The sequence below is a fragment of the Myodes glareolus genome, chromosome 3, assembly GCF_982192425.1.
Source record: "Myodes glareolus chromosome 3, mMyoGla1.1, whole genome shotgun sequence".
Taxonomy (NCBI): Eukaryota; Metazoa; Chordata; class Mammalia; order Rodentia; family Cricetidae; genus Myodes; species Myodes glareolus.
Genome location: NC_142028.1, coordinates 8,926,135 through 8,949,256, shown reverse-complemented (window position 1 = coordinate 8,949,256; position 23,122 = coordinate 8,926,135).

The window sequence follows — 23,122 nt, the reverse complement described above, 5'->3', positions numbered from 1 at the left end:
CTACTTGTTTAAGGTCTTAAACAAAATAATTCTAAATATGGCATTTAAAAACAAACACCATCAAATTCAATCCTTAACCAGAGATCCATAAAAGACAAACGATTAGAGCAATCCCTTTCACTGCTGTTATTCATTAATTGCCTTTCGCTGGTGGCGAGTCTTGCTTAGCTACAGTGGTTTTTTTCATAAGAGAATAACAACACTGGCTTTTGGGGGAGTGTTAATGAAAACGAATATATGAAAATTTAAGAGTGAGGAATTAATTATTTGGAGAAACAATTACAGGCTATGAGTTATTTGCAAGCAAGATAGCTTAGGAAACACTAGCGGCAGGCCCATAAATATTATTTTAATAGTCATTTGGCTTGTGTTGCTAGAAGTTTGTATTGAACTAAGCTGGGAAATGGAAAAGTCACTCAATAAGCACAACATCGTGGGGCTTCCACGGTCTCCCTCAGCGGCCTCCAGATCAAATTTCCTCCGCGTCTAAGTGAAGAGATGATGTTTCTAGCAGCCAGCCCCGCTGCCTCAACCTGAGATCTGGAGAGCCAGCTGTGCTCACTCGGTCTCGTATGCCGTCCCCATAATGAACACACTACATGGCTGACAACCGTGTTGATGGGCCGTGAGCCTGAATATCATCTGGCTGGTCTCCGCTGTGAAGGATTTTCAGTCTGCCTGTCCGAGAAGAATAAGGAAAAGGGAATGAGTTGCCCCCACCCCTTTGCTCTTTTAAGAATGCTTGTGTATTTGGGGGAAGGATTAGGAAAATACTGGAAAACACACGGAGCATGAAATTATTCAGCAGAGAAATTCTGCGACGAGGGAGACACTCGAGTCCTTCACGCAATCCACTCGCTATCAAGTGATAGTAATTGAGGCGCTGCGCAGCTCACCGAGGAGCAGCCCGCATTATCTCTGCTGTGGTACAGCTTCCACGAGCAGGGAGACAGTTAATAGTTTAGTTTTCAGCCGATGTCACGGAATATAAGTAATTTGAAACTATCCATGTGCTAAGGGAACAGCAAGAGGCCATCTGTCACTTGAGCATCTGACTTGTCCCTGTTGAGATCGTTTTGGCCTTACAGCTGTCTGTCTAGACTCACACCCACTGTCTGTCCAGAGCCATTGCTTGATCTGGTTACTTCCTTCCCATTTCCTTTTGCTGTCCATGAAATCCTAGCTCTTGCTTCTTTCCCACCTCCCCTGCCACGCCGAGACAGTCGAGGGATGTAGAGATGTGAAGAGCTTCCATACAGATGACGCAGGAGCAGGATACCCAGAGCACAAGAAGATGAGTTACTGATGAGGGCGGGTGCTCCGAGGCTGCCAGGGAGCAATCAGGATGACAGGACAGGGAGGGGGAGGGGAGGAGCGTCAGGGAAGTTCAGGCATGTGTGAACATTATAGTGTGATAGAACATCAATGATACAATGTAAAACAACGACATGATGGGATTCCAGCAAGGTGAACTCATGGTGCAGGGGCAAGAGTCTCTTGGCTGGGCTTAAGAAGTATTCAGTTGCCAACTCTGCTAATGACAAGGAACTCTACCCTCCCCATGACTCAGTTTAGTTGCGGGCTCTGTCTCCCTCTGCCACCATTGTTTTTGTCCTTCTGATGACTTAACAGAGTCTATAATAAATTCGTGTCTCTCTTTCGATAAGATTGGAAGCTGTTTGAGGCATGGGATTGCAAATTCAGATTATAATAAAGATGTTAAAGGAAGGAATAATTCAGTGTACAGAGAATAGCAAGGGTTGCAGTGGCCAAGGGTTTGGAGATGAAGAGACAGAACAGATTGTATAACTAGAGGCTTAGATTTGCAGGACCAAGTGTCTGTAGACAGAGGGGCTGCCGGTCCAGTGTTCACACCCTCTATAGTTCATAAAGCATGGAGCACGGGCACCCATTTCTGAGATGCTAGGAACGTTGAAAGGGGGAGCCATCAATTCTCAGTGTTCAGGAGGAGACAGGGACCATCATCATGTTTGGAACTCGAAAGTTCTCCAAGCGTGGAACATAGAGTTTTACTATTGGTTCTAGAATCTGGTATTGGTACTTTCAGTTCTGCGTCATGGAATGCTCTGGAAGGTGGAGAGTGTAGCTCTCTGGAGCTCTTCCAGATGGGATCACACAGGCATCCCTAGTTCTATTTCAAATTGTCCTAAATCTCAAGAAACCTGGAACATCATTTAAAGAATGAAAACCTACTTTCTGATCAACAAAAATCTTAGATACTTTGTGATTTCATACAACTACTATGCTTGTAAAACAAACACAACAGATTCAATATAGAGTTTAGTGGAAAACTCAAACCGGAATCAAGTCCTTAACCACTGTTGTGTGGGGAAACTTAAGCGATTGCTATGTTTGTTTGCCTTGGGCCGTAGTTTCCTATCTACACTCAAGAATAATCGGCACTGGGTTGTTTTAAGATTTTAGCATTGTAAGTGTATGTTCCTAACTCTTAGCTATAAGGACGTGTTAATAAGCACTGCCCTCATTAACACGGGAGTTGATGAGTCTGTGTACCGCTTGACTAGGTAGATCAGCGTTGACCATGGTAGTTTCTATAGTTAGGCCACCAGGCTTAGAAAACTCAACTTCTTATTGCCTCAAAATTGTCATCTCTAGAATGGGTTTAAGGATAAGGTCTACTTCGTATGATTATCTTGAATATTAGATATAATATAGATAATCCATGCAAAGCTTTCCACTCTGTGCCTAGCGCACTGCAGAAAGGAATGTCAAGGCCCATTAGGTCTTAGTTTCACTCTGCAGGATGGCCCTGGAGATGGTGAGTCCAAGTGCATTTACACATTATGACCACTAGATGGCAGATGTAGCATTTTTTTTTTTTTGCTTACTTGGGTATCCAGCTGCATTTTGTAGTTGACTCCTGGCATTTGATGACCTTAGGGAACTTCAGAAGCAGCATTATTTTCAGTGACACTATGGCATCTCTCTTTTTAGATAAGTAATTAACCAATGAGATATTTAATGAGTTTTCTGATGTAAGTTATTTGAGAGAGTTGGGAACATGTTCTGAAGAAAGTATCAGTGAAGACAGTAGAGTGTGAAAAGATAGGCCGCCATCTCTGATTTCCTCTGGCTCTCCATGCACGAGGAAGGCATGAAGTTACAAAAAGGAACTGGAGAGACAGAAAGAGACACCCCTGCGGAGCCATGCGAAGCCTTGAACGCTGTTTAGGAACCAACAGAGAACACCAAGAGGGTACCAGACACAGATGGATTTCCGCAAACCAGCGCTGACAAGCTTCAGACTTTGCGGAGGCCTGTGACGGAGATGAATGCCAGTCCGGTCATGATGGCCCCTGCCTCCTCCCTCTCTCCCCATCCTCAGTTTAAGAAACACGTGTTGGTAGATGCCAAACAGGCTTTTGCCAAACACTCAAGATTAATTCTCCAGTAACTAATGGGGACAGGAGCAAAGTTTTGTCCTGTCAGTCCAGGACCTTGCGCAAACCACACAGGTCAAGACCTTCTATGTCTGATGGCCTAGGGCTCCAGCAGTCGTCGTATCCAGCTTTGTTCTGTTGGCGTTTCTTCTTCTTCTTCTTCTTCTTCTTCTTCTTCTTCTTCTTCTTCTTCTTCTTCTTCTTCTTCTTCTTCTTCTTCTTCTTCTTCCTCCTCCTCCTCCTCCTCCTCCTTGTTTTTCCTCTTCCTCCTCTTCTCATCCTCCTTCTTCTTCCCCATTCCTTCCCTTCTCTTGTTCTTCTTAACTTTATAAGGAGAGCACTAGAACTTTGTTAAATCTCTTCTCATCTCTCTTGATGACAAGCAAGGGACAAGAACTTGGGCTGAGCTGAGGCGAGTGGATAGGAGAGCAGTTCGAGTGGATGTTGTCATCAGCATGAGACAAGCTAACGAGCCTACTTCCGGACATGGACAGACAGATCAGCAGTGGGCTTTGGGGTGAGATCCCAGATGTGGTGCTGGGCAGATGAGGCTTCTCCCCAAGTCTCAGCCTCAGTTGCTGAGCTGACAATACTTAATTTCAACTGATGTGTTCATGATGAATTCCGAACATCATGGGCTATATGATAATTGTACACACACACACACACACACACACACACACACACACACACACACTCCCCTTCTCCTCACAATGATTGCCAATCACTAGCAAAATGCCAAAACAATCTGGTAAGTACCTTCTTCAGTCTCCCTGGTCAGTCTGAGTGGCTATGGCAAGGTACTTCTCTGTGTGATTTTTTGTCTCATTTTGAAAAATGGTACAAATTATCACTGCCAAGAGACACCTAGACCACCAGGGTGCTTCATAATAGAATATTGCTATGTGGGACCTCTTTCAAAATAGTTCAGGGACTAGAGACACAGTTCAGCCGTCAAGAGCACTCGCTGCTCTTGTGGTGGTCATGAGGCAAGTTCCCAGCACCCAAGCCAGCCAGCTTAGCTTTGCCTCCAGCGCCAGGGCAATCTCCCCTCTTCTGGCCTCCACAGAAGCCTGTGCTCACATGTGCATAACCACACACAGATGCACACACGAGTGCATCATTAAGATTAAGGTAAATCCTTAGAAATGTTTGGGTTACCAGAAACCCTGGAGTGTTTCCCTCATCAGTGCCCACCTTTGCCTCTGTCCACTAAATGACTGAAACAAGGGACTTAGATAACCGACCCTCTCAGGGGCACCTGCAGCACAGGGCCCTGCAAGCCTTCGTGGGATGGCCCCAGATGATGGCTCCTAAGCAAACTTTACAAAGTAGAAGAGCCATGTTCTTATCGAGCTAGAACATGAAGGTCCATGCATGCCCAGCTTCTTGGCAAGTCCCCCTTTCTTTTGTGAGACAGAGACTGGTAGCCCACACTGGCCTCAAGCTCCCTATGTAGCCAAGGCTGGGCTTAAACACCTCATCTTCCTGCACCACCTTCTGAGCCACTGGGCCTCACTTCCCGGGGTTAGTTTCATAAGCTCTTCAAAACAATTGTTAGAACAAATGAAAATTCATCTTTTCACTTGTGAATGAGCTTCATGGAAGTACCTGGCTTTGTACATTGTTATAACATGACGGACATGCCAAGTCTGAATCAACACCACACACGAGGAGGCCAGGCCTTAGGAGAATAATTCTTTACTGGGCCGCACTTTCTCTGGAAATACAGTTTTCATTATCCTTAAAATATATTTATTTATGTCTTAAATAATGAGGATTTGAAGTGTTATTATGAAAGGAGAGACACAGATTTTCTATAAATGTGTTTTTCTTGCGATAATATGTGAAATTACATTCCATGTTAAATTGCTCGAGGCAAGCAAGGTTTAATATGTATCTAAATAATTAAGCTAATTGTGTAAAAATATATTTGCAGAATTCAGCAAATGTGTTAATACATTTACATCATGTTTGCCCATTTCACATAACTAAAGTTTGCTTTGTGAAACAGTCTCCCAAATTCCTGGCGGGCGGTCCTCCATCCCACAGTAGTTAGTGCCTGGTACTTTCTGGGCAGAAAAGTGGGCACTAAGGAAGCCTGGCGTTAAAACATGGCACACAGTCTGCCCCTCACCGTCACTGTTTCTTCCTTCCTTCCCTTCTTTTGTGACCTAGCATCTCTCTCTCTCTTTTTCTCCTTCCTTCCTTTCCTCCCCTCTTCCTCCAGCCCTTCCTCCCTCCTCCTGTCACATTCCCCCTTCCTTTCTGGCCTTAATCTCACAGCAATCCTCCTGCCTCAAACTCCTAAGCACTAGGATTTTGAGCATGACCTTCCCCACCCAGCCCTTCCGTGAATTTCGTATTCACATTCTTAAGTGAGGACTTTGGGATTCTTGCGCTGTAACCCTAGGTGACATTGCAGCAACAAAGACTGGTTTTTACAGTCCTGTGTCCACATCTTCACTAGTGGCACAGGATGGGCAGTCTACAATTGGCTAACAGAATCCCCTTCCAAGTGTGAGTCAGACTCATGTCACAATGCCTTTCCGGGCCTTCCCACAAGTGAAGTCTGCAGACCAGTGGGTGTGGAGACATAGCCCTGGGACAAAAAATAGAAAGAAAGAAACCCAAGGGCTCCTCTAGTTTCAGAGTGAAGGTGTGCTATGTTCTGAGGTGCAGAAGCCCACCATGGGGTCTGCCATGCTTTGGCATGTTTTGGTGTTAATTCTGGATTACTCAGTTTCCTGCCAGCTCGGAGCTCACACTGTTCTGTTGAGAAGTGTGGCTGTCCTGCAGGCACATTTGTCAAGGTCTACCCCTCTGGAAGCCTCCCATTAGCTTCCTGAGAATTCCTTAACTCTTGTCTTGTCTGGATCCCAAGACAGCTCACCCTTCCAACATTATCTGATTCTCTGTTGCTTCCCTTTCTTTCTTTCTTTCTTTCTTTCTTTCTTTCTTTCTTTCTTTCTTTCTTTCTTCTTTCTTTCTTCTTTCTTTCTTCCTTCCTTTCTTTCTTTCTTTCCCTCCTTCCATCTTTCTTTTTTCTTTTTTTATTTCTTTTTTCTTTCTTCCTCTCTCTCTCTCTCTCTCTCTCTCTCTGTCTGTCTGTCTCCCTCTCTCTGTCTCTCTCTGTCTCTGTCTCTGTCTCTCTCTCTGTCTCTGTCTCTCTCTCTCTCTCTCTCTCTCTCTCTCTTCTCTTGGTAGCTCTCATTCATGCATCAGTCCCTGGGATTCTCACATTTGTGTCCAAGGATCCAATCAAGCACAAATCAAAACTGCTTGAACATAAAGGTTGTTTCTGTTCTGAAGTGTTGCTGCTTTCTTTTGGGTGATTATTTGTTGACAACACAGCATCAGAACTGTTTCTATAATGCTCCATTGTCTGGTGAGCAACTGAGAGATGAATTAAGCATTTTGGAACCTGTTTATGGGTCAAATGCTAACACCATAGAGTTTCACTTTTTTTTTTACACTTTTTCTGTTTACTTATTTTTTATGTGTGTTCATGTGTGTGGGTGCCCACAGTACAGCGTGTGTGTGCAGGTCAGAGGACAAAGTACAGGGGTCAGTACTCTCCTTCCACCCACCATGTGCATCCTGGGAATGGAACTTGGGTAATCGGGCTTGATGACAGCCATTGTTATGTGCTGAGCAATCTGTCCTGGTGAGCATGTGGAAGGAGACCAGAGGATAGCTTGAGAGACAACTATCCTCATTTTCATTCTGTTGCTGTGAGAAACACCATGACTTAGAGCAATTTGGGAAAGAAGAGGTTTCTTTCAGCTCACACCTCTCAGCTAGCAGTCCGTCACTCAGAGAAGCCAGGGCAGGTACTCCAGGTAGGAAGCTGGGCGGGCACTGCCACAGAGGTGTGGAGGAACACTGCCTGCTTACTGGTTGCGTCCCATTGCTTGCTCTTCCTGGTTTCTCAAATGTCCTGTGACCATTTGCCCAGAGGTGGCACTGTGCACAGCGGGCACAACCCTCCCACATCATTGATTAATTAAGAAAATGCCCTACAGGCTTGTCCACAGGCTGACCTGATGGGGACATTTCCTCAATTGTAGTCTCCTGTTCCTAGATGACCCCAGCTTGTGTGAAGTTGACACAATAGCAGACCATGAAGCAACTTGTGGCAGTGGCTTCTCTCTTTCCACCATGTGGGTCCTTGGGAATTGAACTCAGGTTGCTAGCGTTGGCAGCAAGCACCTTTTGCTGCTGAACTGTCTTGCTAACGAAGCAGAACTAAGAAAGCACACGTGAAACGGTTGAGCTTCCCGTAGTATTGAGAATAGAAGAGATGAAGGAACAAAGAGCGATATCAAATATGAACTATCTGGCCCCTCCTCTATTTCCTTCCCCAGCACCTTCCTCCTTCATACAGAACAATGCACACTTGAACATGATGCTATAGCTTATTTTCAGTGCCCTCCCTAAGAAGGTGCAGCACGAAGCGGTAGCCACGGTGGAAACGGCACAAGGAACTTCAGCTGTGATCGCTTCCAGCTAGTGCTACAAGGAGAGACTTCAACGATCCTGGATGTCATACAGCATGCGAAACAGCTCATTTGTAATGTTAGAATTAATCACATATTGGGATAGTAATTCCTTCAGCTGAGTGGATCACTTAAGACCCCTAAAAGTCTTAAAGGAAGTTATGTGCCAAGCTCACATTTGCCAACCACAGCACACCCAGGTCTCTTGGTGCTCTGAGAGCTTAGAGCTTCTCCAGATTTTCTTTCCAGAAGCTCACAGTAGACGGTGAACAAGAGGTAACCCTGTTTTCTGCTTATGGGTTCTCTGGGCATTGGTGGTCCAGGGCGGTTAAGCCCAGCCTTCTCTGCCAGGAGATGTGACAGGGAAACATCACGAAGGACTGCTAAGGTTTGTGACATTTACACAGGGTCTAAGTCAGACCTCGGGATGGCACCCCTCTCTCTGGGAGTGAGAGGAAGAGATTTTTCTAACATCATTTAGTATCTTCTGCTGAAAGGAACCATATGCCACACAATGAAATATATTCCAGGCAAGATGCATATACTTTTCACAATAAACATGTATGCAAATCTTGCAAAGATCCATTTTAGGGACAAAGATGTGCTGATATTATTCATATCGATCCTCTTGAATGTGTTCTGATGCCTCTGCACTGCCATCAGATCCATATTTTATTCTGTCCTTCTCCACCCTAACCCTTAACAATGACAGATTTCAAAAGCATTCTGAGATTTTTGTTCGATTTTGTTTTTGGTTAAGAACTTGTTCCTGGTCATCGAAATTTAAGTCCCAATAAATCATAAGCTTGTTAAGGACTGGCACACGGCCAGGGGACCTGGCAGATCTGCGAGTGTCTCTTGGGGAACATTTTGGGTGGGAATACCACCAAGCAGCGCTCCCAGGACCCAGAGCTGGGCCCTGACCTGCTGCCCTGGAGTTAGAGCATTTCCCTTTAAGGCTTTGGAGCACAGAGCTCACTCCTAATTGGAGCCAGGGCTGAAATTAGGATGCTCTTGGAAATGCATCTTTGCAAGGTCCTTGCTGCCTAAATGAGTCTCCATTGCAGGTGATGGGGGAGCAGAGGCTTGTGGGGTCCCAATAACCTTGTGCCGCCTGTAAATCAACATGAAAATTCAGAAATCAGTGCAGCCCAGGAAATTCCATTCAGGGAGTGGAAGGTCTGGCTGCATGGCGCTGTCCCTTTAATTGTCCCCTGCTCTGTCTGTTGCTTCCCATCACACATTCTCCCGAAAAGCCATATTGCTACAAATACACATTTAGGATTTGATTGCAAAGTCTCCTCCATTTACATGTACAAGATAGAGCCTACTGTGACAGATTAGTGCTCCTAAAGTTTGGAAAGGGGGGTTAAGCAAAGTGTCACTCTCATGATGTTGAAAGTCGTCAGGAAGAGCTGGGATGTCACAAAGAGCCCTGGGATGCTGCACCTGGGCTGTATGCACACTGCACACTGACAAGGGGCCACATTGTGTCGGCCATCTGCCAATTGTCCTACCTCTCCATCCAGGTCACCCCAGCAGGGGTGCATGATATTGTGCTCACCAGGGGTTTCGGCTTCTGGTCATTCAGCCCTGCCAGGGTAAGCCACCTCAACAGTACTGTCCCAGACCATTGAGGCTGGGACAGTGACCAGTTGGGTCAATTGCTGTAAAAAGTGAGGTCTGACGTCGAACCCCAGCCGGCACCCATGGGAAGCAACACCGGGCCTGGTGGGGGTTCTTGTCACCATAGCACTGGGCAACAGAGATGCAGATGATGGGACTTGCAGGACAACCTTGGTGCCTCAGTTCCTGGGGAGAAATCTTGCCTCCAAAAATAAAACAAAACAAAAAAACAAGGAGGAGGAGGATGGAGGAAGGACAGCCATAGTGGTCCTCTGGCCTCCATAGGTGCACTTATACATGTACATGCACACCCGCGTCTGAGTTCTGCATCACTAGTGCCTGGTGGTGAGCTGTGTGTCTCTAGGGCTTGGTGCTGAGTAGCACTCGGTGTTGAGATGTGTATTGTTACTCATGCTAGGTGCCGGGCATCACTAACCCTTGGTGCTGAAACAATGGGCAAAAGGCTAGGGGAAGAGAGAATTCTTATCCGCACATGGGAGCCATGTCTTCCTACTGTAAAGTGAATTTGTTACTTGCACTGCACAGAGGGAAGCCTGGACCTTGAACATTCCAGCAGAGCCCTGAGCAGGCCAAGTGGGAGAGGTGTTAAAATAACAGCCCCTCCCCCAGATGGCTGTCACAGCAAGTAGATTTACTTTCAGTGAACACTGAGCAGGCTTTTCAACTGGCTCTCAGCCCCCATGGAGCCCCCTACAAAGTCAGGGAAAGTGACAGAATGCAGATGAAGTCACCAGGGGGAACCCAGTCCTCTGGTCACCCGTGGGCTGTGCATGATTCAATCCCCCTCCACCCTGAGTTCAGGATCTTGCTGGGATCACAGGAGACTGGGGACCAGATTGAATTCTTATTTCCATTCGCTCGCTCTGATTAAATCACTCATAAAGATGTTTTAAAATGCCAACGAATTCAAACCACACCACGCAGCCTTTCGGCAGTCTTAGGTCATGCTCCTATGGAGAGCAGAAGTGCTGAGGACCATAGGACCCCTCCTTCCTATTAAGTCTGTATGACTGGGGAGTTTCAGGGTATACGGTGATCACAATGATGATTTTTTGTAAACTGTAAATTGTGGAACAAAAATGAGAAACTAGATATGGAGACCCTCCCAGAATGGGATTCTCTGCTGTTTTAGAATGTGTGCAAGTCACTCAGAGTTTGCATTTAGTTATGTAGTCCAGTTGTCTTTCTTGTTCAAACTACAACCACAAACATTTACGGGGAGGAAGACTGCACACACACACACACACACACACACACACACACACACACACACACACGGTTATGTGTATATGTGCATGTATATGTATCTTGGAAGGTTGGATACATTCTGTTAACTTTGAATATGTCTGGGTTTCAAGAGGGGAGGGTTTTAATTATAATTAACTTCTATAGAGTTTGAGTATATTTCGAATAAGTCACTTTGATTGTTAACTATCTCAGATATGGCAGTCTGGGGAGATGTCTCAGCAGGGACAAGAATGTGGTCCTGACTTTCCAAAGCTTGGCACTGTGACATTCAATGGTGAACCCAGACTGGGCTGGTTTGGGAAAAGAACAGGCAGATCCCAGGGCCTTGCTGGCCAGCCAGTTTCTCCCCAACAGTGAGCCACAAGCTCAGGGACACCCTGGGTTCGTCACTTTTCATTGCTGTGATGAGGTACCACTGACCAAACCAAGTTAGAGACAAAAGTGTTTACTTTGCTTCCCGTTCGAAAGGGAAAGGCAGTAATGGGTGAGGAAGAGGCATGGCAACAGACCTATGGAACAGGAAGCTGAGCAATGGCGTCTTCATCCACTCCAGGAAGCCTAGGAGGAAACAGGAAGTGGGGGTGACAGTAAGCTCTCAAAGCCTACCTGTAAAAGGACGGCGGGCCGCTTCCCGCCGCCCGCCCGACTAGCTTTACCTGAAATAATTACACGGAAACTATATTCATTTAAAACACGGCTTGGCCCATTAGTTTCAGTCTCTTATTGGCTAACTCTCACATCTTGATTAACCCATTTCTAATAATCTGTGTAGCACCATGAGGTGGTGGCTTACCGGGAAGGATCTTAACCTGTGTCCATCTTGGAGAGGAGAGCTATAGTGTCTGCCTCATTGCCTTCTTCCCAGCATCCTGTTCTGTCTACTCCATCCACCTATGTTCTGACCTATCAGGCCAAGCAGTTTCTTTATTAATTAGCCAATGAAAGCAACAGAAATACAGAAGACTCTCCTACATCACCTACCCCAATAATGCACTTCCTTTAGCAAGGCTCCACCTACTGGGGGTTTTAGAACATCCCTAAACGGAGATGGGTGCCAGAAATGGGGGTGCATGCGATTGTCTCTCTCTGGTGACTGGGCTCTGCACCCTTTTTCAGTAAGGAGTAGCGCCATCCTCCCTGTGGATAGTAACAGTGTAAGGAAGATCGGAGACAACTTCCGGACCTTCCCGTTCCAGTTCCCTGAATTGAGTCCGTTTCTACTCAAAGCACCTGGGACAGTTACTACTTCCTGGCCTGGACTTTAGCTGATCCGGAGAGAGACGGAAATATCCTGGGAGAATTTCACAATGGGGTTGGTTCCTGCAGGAGGACGGCTGAGCTGAGCCCTTGACTCATGGACGTCTGCAGCTGACTGGAAGATAGGCGGTTACAACCAATAACATTTCAGGAGGCAGTGAAAATTAAAATGGGAAAAAAAGATTTAGATGAAATTTTCTCAGAGAGTCAACGACAGAGCTAAAAGTTTAGGATTCTTCTTTATATACTTAGAGAAAAGAATATTCTTTGTCAAGTTTGGTGACTATTGCAAATCAGAGATACTGAATATCTGTGCTAGTGTTGCGCCATGGACGCTTTCTTATGGGAGTTTTAGCTCTATTTAGTAGCCCATATTGAAAGAATAAGGCACAAAAAAAGGAGCCAATTGATTTGTTTCTATTTCTGATGATGAAGCCTAGAAGGACGTCTATCAGCAATCTCCAGACATCTCCACAGAGGTAAGGATCAAGACAGTCAAACGCTAATGCTCCAGTCTAATGCTCCCAAAACCGTCTGTGAAGTCTATCACTCCAGTCCCTAGCACATCTCTGAAATGTTGCGACTGACGTCTCTGTGCTTACAGATGAAGACCAGGGTGATGACATCATAGTCCTGGGGAGACCGCATCCAGACCCATTTCCCCAGGCCTTGGGTTTGTAATTTATCCACTTAGCTTCACATTCATTTTTAGCATCACGGGAAACAATACGAACAACATCAAAGATCTGGGAAATTAATTGAAATTATATGTGTAAAGCTCTTTACCTTGAAAAGCATATACAATTATAAAGGAGACAAATGTGTTTTCAAGTGGACAGACTTTGGCTATGTGCAGGGATTCTTCCAGAATTTTCTATTCACAGAGTGTCAGAAGTGCTTCAGTCAGCAGCATAAATATGCTAATTGGAAGTAGATGACCATAATTTGTGACATTTTTGTAGAGGTTCTTTGTAACCTCAACTGCATGTAGTTAAGAGAGAAATCTGATTAAAACAATTAATCAGTGGTTCGATTAGGGGATCACAAGATACATCAAGTCTTTAACGCCCAGTTAAGACAATGTCTCCATTCTAAAGTTGATCTGCAGTGTTTTCACAGGTCGTGATAGAGTTTTGGGACACCTTGTGCCCCCACTAGAGTCACCTAGGATGGGGAGAAGCGAGGGAAGACAGAAGCAGAAAGATGGTGTTGCCCATTTGCCAAAACGATTCTGGAGGCAGAGAGGACTTTGTTCTCATTCTGTTTTTCCCCTGCAAGATTGCCCAAGGCTCATGTTTCTTTGAGAATAGTTTTGACTACACAGAGCATCTCTGGGTTCTGGTACCACAGTCTCCTCTTGTATCATAAGAATCAGGAATATAAAAAGCCCAGCGGTTTGCATTTTTCTTCTTCTCTACCACCACTGCACCGTCTTTTTATAAGTTCTTCTTGTGCCCCTCTCCGCTGAGCTCCTGACTCTTTTCTGATGAGATACCAACTAGGTCAAAGTTCCCTCATTAGACCTGACGGTAGCGAACAACAGGCATTACAGAGTCTCATGGCTGGTGGCAGAAACCGACAGAGGAGTTTGTGTTAGCTGCTTCTCTATTGTGAGAAAATACCATGACCAAAAGCAACTTATGATGGGGAATCTCAGCCAATCACATTCTGCTTAAGGCGTGTCCCCCTGGGGCCACACAAAAAACAAATAAAAGATCGAAATGCCTTGCTACTTCCTCTCTTTTGTTCCCTGCTCACCTGGTCTTCGTGGGATCTCTGGTCGTGTAAGTTTTTCCCCTTTTATTAAAAGCTAAATCTTTTCATATTGAGTTGGCCTGGTTAATTATCGATCGACCACGCCCCTTCAAACTTCAGGGGGAGTTTTATTGTGACTTTCAGCTCCAGAGGGCTAGCACCCATCCTGACTGGAATACGATGGCATGGCTGCAGGACCAGGAAGCTGCTGCATCAGATACATCTGCAAACATGAAACCAGACAGCAGGAACTGAGATGCTTCTTCCAGCAAGGCCCCACCTCCCAAAGATTTCATAACCGCTCAAACAGCATCACTAATTGGGGACCAAGTGTCAGAATACATGAGCCTATGGGGGACATTCCCCATTCAAACCACCACAGAGTTCTTCCCAGGGAATAGGGCCGAGGGATAATGAAAGGAACAACAGCAGCTTTGGGATGGAATCATGTTGCAAGATGCGGCTCATACACACATATACAATTCATTGTCTCTAATTTATGATCATCAACAACATGAAAACATGCGGTACTCTTTTCGTCCTAAAAACTGGACATCAACCGTCCACCTGCCCTCCCATCGTGGGACCCCTTTCTTCCTTTGGCTACTCACTGACATTTCTCTCATGTTTTTTCCATATTCTGGCAGGGAGGTAAAGTTTGCTTGTTGTACAGTCTGCCGAATCTCTTCTACTACTCAATCTGATGAGTGACATTAAAACAGTTTATCTGTTTAGAGGCAGAATAATTAGTGTAGACTATTGAGCATCCCATGTTATAGGATAAGGGCTCCCAATCTACAAAATTCAGGCTGATTTCCAAAGGAAAAGCCATACTCGTGGCATTATGAACTAAATTGACGTTTGTCTTTTACATAGAAGGTCACTCATAGAGCCAATTCTCTCCTTTCACTGTGTTCAGGGATCGAATTCAGATCATCAACTTTGGCAGCCATCGCCTTTACCCACTGAGCCATCTTGCTTGCCCTCCGTTAGCTCTTAAATGACATGTCCCATCAGAATTATCAAGCTATTAGAAATAGGCTAGATTTTCATTTTGGCCCAAAGAATTCTGAATAGCAGTTTTGCAAACCACACACACACACACACACACACACACACACACACACACACACACACACACACAAAACTGGCAGAACAGATTGCAGGAATTATAACTAAGCTAGAGGACATTTTCTATTTCTAGAATAAAACATTGCTTGTATCCAAGGAGCATTGTTGTTTTGGGTTTGGGCTCTCTCTCCACAGAAGCCTGGGCTTTTATTTTCCATCTCAGCCTGTGAGGAGAGCAGTCAGGTGCTAGGATAACCCTGAGTCAGACCATTTGGATGGAGTCTCAAGGGGTGCGAGAGCCTTCTGGGACTTAGGCTGAGTTCCACTCTCCGGTCACACTGACCTCCTTCAGGGAGGAGGCCCTGAAATTCTCATAAAATCTGTTTCCCTGGGGGACTCAAGAGGTCGTTGGGATAAGGAAGGTCCAGAGCTCACATAGATGACCCCCTTCATTTTACAACTGGGGAATCAAGAAAGGGACGTCCTTCATCTGTGGTCCCCTGGCTTCGGGTAGTCAGACTTCAGTGCTGGTCTCTGGAGGAGAGCAGCAAACCTTCCCAGTTTTGAGGTGTGCCTTTGGCTGGCTCTCAGCTGAGACCCAGCATTCCAGCACCAGATGACTGGGAAAACAGACCTCATTCAACAGGAATTTGTCCATTTACCCGAGGGCCTGGTTTTCATCAGGGACATTTGTGCTTCCTGTTCTTGCTACAGTTGCATTTTCTCTCCATCTCTGTGTCTGTTTTAGCTTGCTTTCTGTAGCTGCGATGAAATGCCTTGACCTAAAGCAACTCAGGATGAAAGATCTTTGTTAGCGTCTACTTCCAGGTCACAGTCCTCATTGAGAGGAAGTCAAGGCAAGGACTTGAAGAGGCTGGTCACATGACATTCACAATCAAGAAGGAAAAGAGAACACACATATTCTTGCTTGTTGAGTGGGTCTCTCTTATCAACCTGTCTTTGTCTCATATAGTTCAGTATTTCCTGCCCAGGGAGTGGTGCCATGGTCAGCTGTGTCCTTCTGTGTTGATTTACATCATACACAGTCCCCTGCAGAAAAACACACAGTTTAGCCTGTTCTATGTATTTCCCCAACTCAGGACAAATTACAGAAGTCTATTCTCTTCTTCCTCCACATGGGTTCCAGGAATCAAACCCAGGTCATCAGGCTTGGCAGCAAACACCTTTACCTGCTGAACCATCTAGCTAACCACAGACCCCACTCTCAGATGTCTGAACACCTCAGCACCATTATTCTTCCAGCGCGTGGGCCTCTGGAGAAGCGCTCAAACCAGTCATAGCCTATCGGAAAACAGAGTTTATCAGCAGCTGTTAATGTATGTACCGTCAACAGAGGTGACCACCACTGCTCAATCAAGATGAGCTCATCGTTATAACATATGCATAATTAGAAATTTTATTAATCTTTTAAAAATGGTCATTAACTTTTCTTAAAGTTTTACTCACCTTAAAAATGGAACCACTGAGTGTAGTTGTACAAAGCTATCATCCAAGCTACTCTGGAGGCCGAGGAAGGAGGAGCATAAATTCAAGGCTGGCTTAGGCAATTTAGAGATACTCTGTCTCAAAACTAGAAAAATACAAAAAAGTGGGGTGGGGTAGTATAGTTTGGTGGAGAGTCTGTGCCCAGTCATGCTAGGCCCTGCATCCAGTCTGGAGTCCTGGAAACCAGAATGCAAATGAAACAAAGAGGGACTAGGTGACCGAAGATATCTAAAGTGGACAGTAGGCGCAGAGAAATGTGTTCAGTAGCATGAGCCTGCAGAGAAATGCAAACTAAATAAGATACCACTGCACTTCCTTCAGCAAGAGGACAAAAATGTCACAATTCAAACAGACAGATCAAATGTTGGTGTGGTCTGAAACCGCTAAGAAGTTATTTATTGCTGGTGGGGTAGCAGGGTACACCTAACGTTATAGTTACTTTAAGGAAATGCTTAAAGGAATCTCCCACACAGAGATACACACTAGCCTATGTGTCATGGAAATTCCACTTCTGGTTATGTATTCCAGAAAAACAAGTGGTTATGTTTACCAAAAGATAAACAGAAGAATGTTTATGTTAACATTATTAACAACAGCAAATATCTGGAAATAATCCAAATGTAATAAAATATAAATATATAAAATATAATAAACAAGTCATTATATTTAATCCAACTAAAACTGTATAAGAATTAAAATTAATGAATGCATGAAACAGCAATGGGGGTCTATGTGCCTTATGTTGAGTGAAAAAAGTTAAGATACTGGGAAATATTTGATATATATCCTGAAGCAGTTTAAACAGATTTATGGTGCTAGACACAACTGTAATAAAGCAAACAGAAGTTAGTGATAGGGGTACCTAGGATTCTGGATAGGTTCTGTATCCTGATGGTGACTTATGGGTAGATTACATAAGCATATATTAAGATGTAGAGGAATACACACACACACACACTTTACAGTATGCAAGCTGAATCTCAATTTGAAAAATTGAAAATATGCTCTTAAATCTTGGTACAGTGCTTGTTGTCCAATCATAAGGATGTGAGTTCAGGTCCCAAGTACTCACATAAAATCCAGGGCCTGGGGCATGCACCTGTAATCTCAGATCTGGAAAGCAGAGAAGGGAAGATCCCTGAAGGTTGCTATTTGGCCAATTGTTCTAATTGGTAAGTAACAGCCTCGCTGAGAAACACTGACTCAAAAAATAAAATGGGGAACTATTGAAAATGATACTCATCACCAATGTCTGGTCTTTATATTCATGTCCATGCATGCGTTTGTACACACACACACATGGACATGGATACACACAGAGAGACACACACACACAGACACACACAGACATACACACAAGCACACACGGACACAGACACAGAGACACACAGACACACACATGACACATAGACACACACACAAACACACACAATCACACATGGACATGGATACAGACACACATGGACACACACAAAATCACACATGGACATGGATACAGACATACACACGGACATAGAGACACACACACATAGACACAGAGAGACACACACATACATACACACACATGGGCATACAGACACACACACATAGACACATAGAGAGACAAAAACACACACACAGAACACACAGACACACATGCAGACACACAGACACACACATGCACACACAGACACACATACACAGACATACAGACACACACACGGACATACAGACACATACACGTAGACACAGAGAGAGACACACACAGACACACACACGGACATACACAGACACACATACACAGACATACAGACACACACATAGACACACAGAGAGGCACACACAGATACACACACACAGAGATACAGACACACACATACACACGCACACACACAGATGCAGACACACAGACACACACACAATCTGAAAGCTCTTGACTGCAGTGTCAGCAGCACCGCATTCTAGGAGCGTGGGTCACCATGTGCTGCAGCGCGGCCTTTAGTCTGCCAATAGACAGACCGACAGCCATCCTCCCATATCGGAGCCAATGCCTTATTCCCCCACCTCCTCTGTTAAGTCTCCTATCTTCTCTTCATAGATATAAACAAAAGCCCTTTAATCATATTTCCTGCAGTACCAGATTTGTGGGGCTGGGGAGGCTTTGCAATTTTCCGCTAAAAGCAGCATATAGGCTGGGGTGTTTATCAAATAGATAGCCCCAGTGAGCCGCGTGTCAGCGTGAGACAAGGAGAAGGGGCCCTGCCACCAGCATGGACAGCATCAGAAGAGAGGCTTCCTCGGCATGCGCTCTGCCTCTGATTTCCCACCGCACCAAGACAAGTGCTAGGCTTCGCTCAGGATGCACGGGGTGTTATCATTGTAACAACAGATCATAATTTAGTTTGCGTGTGATTCTTAACCAGTCTCATAAAAGTGCTGTGTTCCATGTCTGGCCTTCAGCTAATTATACTCGGATCAGTCATCATGGAAAGCCTGGGAGAGGATGTGCCACAACTCTCGGAAGAATTAACGTCTCCGTTGGGGTGTGGAGGAACAAGGGTTTTAATCACTCACAGCCTTTTCTCACCTTTAAATGTGTTATAGATTCAAAATGTATTTCTCGGCAGAAAAATCTAGATTTTGGCTCACAGTCTAAAAAAACCCATGTGTCCCACCCCAGCAACTGATAGCTTTTCTAGCTATTAATAGTCCGATCCCTGTATACTTGGTGCTCTGATATTTTTAGCGTCTGGATTGGAGCGCAATAAAAGTGTTCCTCTTTCTTCTTAAAAAATGTAATTATTGAGACCAGATTCTGCCAACAACAACTTTCAGAATAAAATAATAGCGTGGAATGGTTAAAAATCTACACTTTTACCATGTTCACATTGTTACAGTGAGAAGTATTTTTAGGGTTTTATTTCATGCAAGCAGGGCGTTCTGTGTAGGCCTTCATTACATTAGTTTATGTTTACTGTACTTTCCTCAAAATCACCCTTGCAGGGGTGCAGAGCGCACGTGAATACAGCTCACTAGAAAGTCAAATCAAGAGAAAATCACTTCAGGAAGTGATTACAGCAAAAGGTATGGAAATTACACCCACCTCGCTAATTACTGCTAATCTAATTTTATTTTTAGCTTCTAAGACAATACCTCAAAATCTCACTTCTCCTAGTTGACTTGTACACACGGATTTTATAATCCCAATAATGGCGAAGGTGAGGAAAGCCCCTTGGAGCTTTAACCAGAACCTCACTGACTGCCCATCACTTCCTGTGTGGTCCATGGAGAAGAAGGCATGAACATGTTTAGGTGGAGTCTCTGGACCGGTGGTGTGTACCTGTCAAGGACAGTAGCAAGGATCCAGAGAGAAAGACTCAAAGTTCAAGATGCGAAGAATACCACCAACTCCCCATCTTCACGTGGGCCAGGAACCTTGCCCTAGAGTTTGGCATGAGAGTCTGGGGAGTTAGGCAGTTAGGATTCTGAAACACGTGTTCTATAGCTAGACCTTTGAAAAGTTCTAGGTCTTGAAAGATTCTTGTTAAGGAAAATTATTTTTTTAAAAAAAATCTTTTTGATTATTTGGGAATTTCATGTCATCAGTCAGTCACACTCACCTGTACTCACAGGTTCACCCCACCATTGAGATCACCTCCCCCACAAAAGAAGAGAAGAAGGAAAATAAGAAGGAAGAGGAGGAGAAGGAACAGGAATAGGAGGAGAAGGAGGGGAGGAGGAAGAGGAGAAGGAAGAGAAGGAGGAGGAGGAGAAGGAAAAAGAAGAAGAAAAAGAAGAAGAAGAAGAAGAAGAAGAAGAAGAAGAAGAAGAAGAAGAAGAAGAAGAAGAAGAAGAAGAAGCAGCAGCAGCAGCAGCAGCAGCAGCAGCAGCAGAAGCAGAAGCAGAAGCAGCAGAAGCAGAAGCAGCAGAAGCAGAAGCAGAAGCAGAAGCAGAAGCAGAAGCAGAAGCAGAAGCAGAAGCAGAAGCAGAAGCAGAAGCAGAAGCAGAAGCAGAAGCAGAAGCAGAAGCAGAAGCAGAAGCAGAAGAAGAAGAAGAAGAAGAAGAAGAAGAAGAAGAAGACCAGTCCTGTAGTACCCATATATTCACTGGAGCATGGTTAAACTTCCAGTGTTTACCCACTTAAAGAACACCAAGTCCTTCCCCACCTGTACCCCTACCAGAAACTATCAGCTGTGGAGAGGTTCACTTCAGCATCCTTAACACAATTTTTAAGAATTCTGCTCAATGGCTTCTGTCTAGACTGTAACTTTCAGGGGGTGCTGTGGCAGGGTGGGATTAGGAGTTGTCCCAGAAGAAGCCTTCTGTGTGTCCCTCTGACTCAGCTGTGGATCTGATGTCATCAAAACCACTGCAAAACTGCCTTCTTTGTCCTTTACAGTCAGTGTGAATGCAGATCCTGGACCTCCACATGGTTTCTGGTGACACCATGGACCACCACAGACATATACATGGTCTCTGGCATTGGCACATGTCACAGACCTCAGCCTAGTCTCCAGTGGCAGCCCAGACCACAGACACCCCCATGGCCTTCAGTGGTATCTCAGGCTGTGAACATCAACACTGTCCCTGGCTGCAGCAGAACCACCATGGACCCAAACCTGGCCCTTGCAGGCAGCATGGACCACAGACATCAACATGGTCTCAGATGGCTGCACATGACTGACGTGATGGCTGCACATCAACGTGACCCCTGGCAGCTATAGGACCTTGGACATCCACTTGAACTTTGGGCTTGCTTCAAAATGACCTAGAACACCAGCCACAGATACCAACATGAGCTCCAGGGGCAGTTTATCGAGGAAGTCTAGTCCAGAGAAATGAACCATTCTTATCTCAGCCATCCTGTCCTTGCTCAGAACCAGGGCAGTTGTGTATCTGGGCAGCGTGGAGCATCTCCGGTTCCACCTCTGTCCACCACACACTCACCTCTCAGTTCCTCCCTCTCTCCCATCTCTCCATTGCCTGTTTGTTCATCTTGGCATTGGCTGTGTGCACTGTGTCAAGTGCAGTGTGTCACTGTATAGATGCCCAGATGGTTTTACACACAAATATTCATTGCAATGAGTCATTGGTGTGGTTCAAGATTCCTGGTTTCTGAAGCACCAGAAATACTGAACTACTGCTGAGACTCCTCTCCGATATCCTACTGTTGCCCAGAGTCAGGGTGATGTGGAGGATAGATAGGGTGCCCCGGCACAGATGCTGTGTGAGCTCCTGGGTGCCTCAAACCTCCCCGACCTAGAGGCCCGCCTGGTTGGATCTTTGTGCTTGTAGCCTGTCTCTGCCCAGGGCAAGCAACCCAGATTCCAGCTTCAGTGACTCCATGCTGCGGGGGCAGCAGGAGGTGAGACTAAGACAGGCCCTATTCAATGAAGATATGCGCTGTTCAATAATGACATGTGTCCTCAGCAGCTCCACATGCCACATACCGCAATGCATCCTGGTGTCAGTGCTGACCGTTCGACAGGCCTGTTGTGATTGTGGGCTGTGGACAGCGTTGTTGCCCGTGCTTTCCATTTCCCAGCAAGGCAGGAAGCTCGATTTTCAGAACAGCTCCCTATTGCCAGTGTCAGCAGCCCCACAGCTCATCTGGCATGACCTTTGTGTGCATAGCCTTCTGGCTGAGATCCAAAGGGTATAGGTTTGTCATTCTCCACCATGCACGGCTCTGTTCCACCATCTTTATTCCAGTTTTGTGAGTCCACCTTTTAAAAGCAGCTTTCTCTAAGACTTGCCTTTCCCCTAAGTTGTTCCTGAGCTACTGTGGGCCCCACAAATACTCTTTCCACATAGTGTCACCCTTTGGAGCCCCCATGGGTTTCTCGGACTTCCCAGAGCTATGTGGTGTGCCTTCATCTTTTTAGTAAAATGGTTTTTAAGACCTTTGATCATGACATCACCCAGATATATTTCTGAGCTTTCCTTTCTTCTTTGTGCACCCATTTTATATATAAGGTATAGCTGTTTCTAGTCCTCTTCCAAACTGTAGATTAAACATTCCTATAGTCTCTTGACCATCTTTCTGCAGCTATAAAAGCTCCAAGTTACTCATTCTTCCTGGTAGTAGCCATCATAATGGGATGACCACTGCACTCATCCCGACATGGTCACCACTGCATCCATCCTGACATGGTCACCACTGCACCCATCCTGACATGGTCACCACTGCATCCATCCTGACATGGTCACCACTGCACCCATCCTGACACGGTCACCACTTCACCCATCCTGACATGGTCACCACTGCATCCATCGTGACATGGTCACTACTGCATTCATCGTGACATGGTCACCACTGCACCCATCCTGACATGGCCACCAATGCAGCTATCCCAACGTGATCACCACTGCAGCCATCCTGACATGGCCACCAATGCAGCCATCCTGACGTGGTCACCACTGCATCCATCCTGACGTGGTCACTACTGCATCCACCCTGATGTGGTCACCAATGCAGCCGTCCTGACGTGGTTATCACTGCACCAATCCCGACATGGTCACCATTGCAGCCATCCTGACATGGTCAACATTGAGCATTCCTCTGAACCTTGTGTGTTTGTCTTAAAAAATGAACAAGCAAACAAAACCTCCAAAATAAAGACATTAGTCTTCCAAATTATTTTCTTGTTTCAAGAGCACATTTTCTCACTATGGGTCAGCAGTCATTGTTTTCCTTCAAAATTCAAACACCTGAAAATGCAAACATCTTCATCAGCT